Genomic DNA, 5,000 nt, shown 5'->3' with positions numbered 1-5,000 from the left:
TATTTATTATTCACTAACGACTTGTATATATATATATATATTTTTTTCTCTTCTGCAAACATTGTCACATATTTGATAAAACTGACTGTGCAAATTAGGGGCAAGGAAGAAGACAGCGAAACATACACTGTACCAGCTTGAGGGATTCTTGTACACTGTCAGCTTAACATGAAAGTATTCGTCCGTGGTTAGAAATTTTTGATAACCGGAATCCCGATATGAGTTATCAGCTGAGGAAAAAGAGATTACTTGTTTCCGTTTCCTGTGCCACACGTAATCTCATTCTTTTGATCTCCTCTTGGGCTTTTCTGCGTCTTGGTGCAGCTGCGTGTTGGTTACGAAACAGCACCTTGCGACAACAACAACACTCATTTCATACCACTTGCGTCTTTCGCTTGAAGTTACTGGTTTAACAGAGGTTTCTCCTTTGCCTTTGCCACTCATACCTGTCTCCTGCTTAATTTCAGGCCAGCTCTTGCATCCTCCGCTTAAAATTTACATATGTTATTCTAAATATAATGATGGTCTAAGAATGGCAGAAGAAAGTAGGGTAAAGGGGAGAACTAAATGGAGAGGTGGATTATGGCAATTTGCTGGAGAAGCATGGACGAAACGGGCAGCTAGAGATGAATAGAGGAGGCTGAATTATATATCCTGATGATGATGATGATGATGATGATGATGATGATGATTGTTACGCCCCCGTGTGGGGGGGTAACGTTGGAAGTAGTCAGCTACTCAGCGGATCTCCCAGCCCACTTATGATTCAATGATCGGCCGCTTGGTGTAGCATGACACTAATTCCGCCACCTTTGCCTGCGGTGTCAGGTAAGTATTTTTCTCCTACTTATTTACTCTTGATACAGACGACGCCCCTAAGACATTGAAGACATGAGGTCTACATCCCCCAGCACAGTCAGAGCTCCGTCCTTTCGCGCCTTTAGGATGCAGGCGGGGTGAGGGAGGAATGACGGCTGTTCAGGAGCACCCTGAGAGCACGGCCGCCCACTCTGTGCCACTTGCCCCAGCAGGTAAACAGGCAGCTATCTAAAGGTTCGCCGGCGGGACTCGTGCAGAGTTGGGGAGCGGCGGTGAGATGCAGCAGCAGCAGCAGCGATGCGACAGCAGCGGCGATGTAGGAGCAGCAAGTGTCATACATCGTTGGATATCCATATGGGCAGGCAGCCCCCCAGTCTAGAACCACAATGTAAATTGCTCACTGTTCATCACCGAGTTATTGAACACCTTCAGGAGAACGAAAGAGCTGCAGGCCTTCACGGCCTGAGGAACAACGATGAACGATGTCTGTTGCTGGGTTCCTCGGGCAGGTTATCTGTCACCACAGTGTATCAGTGCGGCGACACCTTCTGCAGCTGTTGTTGTTGAGGAAGACCAACCCAGCTGCACCTGACACACCAAACTCGCGATTCGGCAGCCCATTACTGCTGACTGAAGCAGATCTCTCCCTTCCCCTATTCACTACCGTTCTTAAGCGTTTTCTCCCTTCCTCCTTCCCCTGTTCATCTTTCTCCTTCTTTTCCAACAAGTATTCACAATGATAATGAGGATGAGGATGATGATAATTCTTTCATTTAGATGTAATAATCAATACTTAGTCCTTTTATGTTATTGTTTTCTTTTGCGTCAGGAATGGAAGACCGCATAGGACCAATGCATGAATTATCTCCTTGCTTCTATAATAAATGTGTGTCCACCTTTATTTTCTTTCATAGATGGACAACATAGAATTAACGCTATGTACTTTTCATTTTTAATCATTCCAAAGAGTAAGACAACCTTAACAAGTTCAATATTTGCATGCTATCCCTTTCACTGTACTGAAACCTAAGGAAATAATGCATAGAGGCAGAAATACAGCAAATCGAGTATTAAGATTAATTTTTAGGAGTGTTAAAAGTAGAAGTCCCGAAGAAATATTAAAGTTATTTTTGGCACTGCCTAAACATCATCTAGATAATGATGTACAATTCTGGTTCCTATATTACAGGAAGGATGTAGGTCTACTAGAATCAGTACAAAGGAGAATGACTAAAAGGATACAAGGGATGAGGGGCATTCCTTACGGAACGAGACTGAAACTTTTAAATTTACATGCCTTAGAGAGGCGTACAATAAGAGATTACCTGGTAGAGGTCTTTTAGTGGTATAGGAGACGTAACAAGGGTAACGCCAGCAAAATTATCAGGATCAATAATCTGGATAAAACAAGAAATAATGGGTTTAAGCTTTAAAAAAAAATAGGATTAAGAAAGAGACTGGTAGATGAATGGAACAGACTTAGTAGTCAGGTTGTTAGTGCTGAGCCATTAGGGAGCTTTTAAAAGATTAGGCAAATTAATAGATGGATATGATAGGTGGAAATAGGTAAGTTTCATACAAAGACTGCCACGTGTAGATATGATGGCATCTTGCAGCTTCCCTTATTTTCTTATATTGTTATGTAAGACAGCATTTCCGTTCTTTATTATTTTAGATTAAATATTTTAATGGCATCTCTTTTACTTTCTATTCAAATTTCCCTCTTCCCTCTGATCGTGGTTTCCTTCGTTACGCTACACCTCATTCCCTCTTAACAAAGGTAATATTCCCATTCTTATTTAGTCGAGAGTATTAGTAAGACAACCTATAGAGAGTTAATGAGTCGATTCCATCAAATACAGGACTTCGTGCCACCCCTTTCACTCCCTCTGACCATGACCTCGTAAATACATTACGCCTCATTGCTTCCTGTAGTAAAGGTAGCGCTAAATCTCTCAGTAATCCTCTTAACGAGTATTTAAGGTGCCGCTGAGCTCACAGCGTACATACGTGAATGGGAAGCCTATAATGCGATGCTATATTCCCCACAATAGCGGAGTGTTAACAAATCTGGGAAGCAATCAACAACGCTAATTTAGAATGCAATCAGTTTTGATAATGGTCAGTAGCTGAGTAGCATAACGCATTCAGTACCTTTGTATTTATTGTTCTCCCTCAATATTAAGTTATCTGATCTAGTGATTATAATTATCTACCGGTTTCCAGGTTTTGAAGAGATTAGCAACTGAGCAAAAGACTTAAGACTGAAAGAACACCGAAAGTGGGGGTGGAAATAAGGGCAGAAGGTTGCTTGACTTTTGACAGTGACAGGATTTCCTTGCTTGGAGAAACCTTGGAAGTGAATTACAGAATATATTTAGTCTATCTAGCACAACATAGCTACAGAAAGAAGAGTGACGAGCAACATCAGTTTCATTATAGACAACATTAGTCATTGAAGTATTTAGCAATTCAACGAGGGTTTTATTTGTCATTAAGGAGTCCTAGTTCATAAAAAATACAATACCCAACACAACCATATTTTATATACCATACTAAGACCAACTAATACCTTATATGAGAAAATCTGTAAGCTGCAGGCAGTGCTAGATGAGTTAATTATGTAGGTTTACTCAAATACAATAGCGAGTACCATGCTGCCATTAGCATTCAAAGAGATGATACGGAACAAAAGGTTGTACTTGTCCTGGATATGAGGTGACTCCTGAAAAAAAAAAAAGGTGAATAGAGTCAAAGGTTTTATATTTATGTGGACAATGCGAGGCCCGTCAGAATGAAAAGTCGAAGGTAAAGACAAGAAATAGTCCTATTGTAGGCTGGATATTGTGTAACAGTGGAGGCGACAGGAGGAAATACACAGGCAATGGCGTGGTGAGGCAGGCAAGGGTTAGCTGCTCATCTCGTCACTTCTTCCACGGATTTGGTATAATCTTCTCTATTTCCCGCCGCGTTGCCTCACTGCTGTCTGCTTTTATCAAAGAGAACTGAGGTTGGAAAATCCCTCAAGCTCTCTCTCTCTCTCTCTCTTCTCTCCTCTCTCTCTCTCTCTCTCTCTCTCTCTCCTCTCTCTCTCTCTCTCTCTCTCTCTCTCTCTCTCTCTCTCTTCTCTAGAACTCCACGTGACAAATGAACAAGTTCTTATTATTTTATTTGCTTCAGAAGATGTCTTCTATTATTTTTCCTTTGGCCCTACACTTGATAACTGGTTTTTCTTATTCATTCCATTACATTTCAGTGTACTGGTAAAGAAGTAACGGAACACAGTCTTAATTCCTTCCTTCATATTATTTTTTTTTTTTTTGTCATTTTATTATATTAGAATTTCTCCAAAGTAACATGGAAAAAGTTATTTTCGCCCGCACAACACAAAAATTTGAATGATATCAGTTGTTTTTCTCGAGAATAGATAAAAGCATACACGATAGTGTTTATCATTCTGGATATCCTATTTGACTTATTTACACTACGCCAAAGTAAAACATTAAGTGTACAGAAAAAAAAAAAAAATGCGATCTACTGTTATCAATGTTTTCTTGGTAATGCGAGAAAGGTATCAATACTTGGTGGTATTGTGCATTGTGGACGAGTGTATCGTGTAGATGAAGAGACAGCATTGAGTTGCTATTCTTATTTAATTTTTCATCTCGTATCATCTCTGTAAGCTTTTATAACCTTTACTGAGATAATTAGTAGACGCTGTATAGATTCGTATCCATAAATGCTTTTCAGAGACAGCAGAGATGACTGGCCTCGTTATTTTTTCCATCCAGTGACGCAGTATTCACGAGAAGCAAGCATTAGAACCATGAAAGATACCCTTGAAAGTCTTGGTAGCTTCCACTGGGCCCTGTTAAGATAAAGACCAGCAGTGAAACGTTTAGGAGTATGTACCACTATGTTAAACTCTGTCACGTTTTCATTATTGCAAAGTACTTTTTACATTTTCTTTATTTTTCGTTCAGCGTCCACCTCCAAATATTATCCTACATAGAAATCGAAAAATCAACTCTTTCAATATTCCTTCTTTTATCGTAACTATTTAAAAAAACAAAAATGCAGAGAGAGGTAGTAGTGGTGTGGATTGACGCACATCGCAGTGAAAGGATTAAGTCTTGTTAAGAAAGGGTATAATGAAGGTGGGTGACTAAAAAGAAGGCTTT

Source organism: Scylla paramamosain, chromosome 21, assembly GCF_035594125.1.
Source record: "Scylla paramamosain isolate STU-SP2022 chromosome 21, ASM3559412v1, whole genome shotgun sequence".
Classification (NCBI taxonomy): Eukaryota; Metazoa; Arthropoda; class Malacostraca; order Decapoda; family Portunidae; genus Scylla; species Scylla paramamosain.
Note: the sequence above shows the minus strand (reverse complement) of the source record.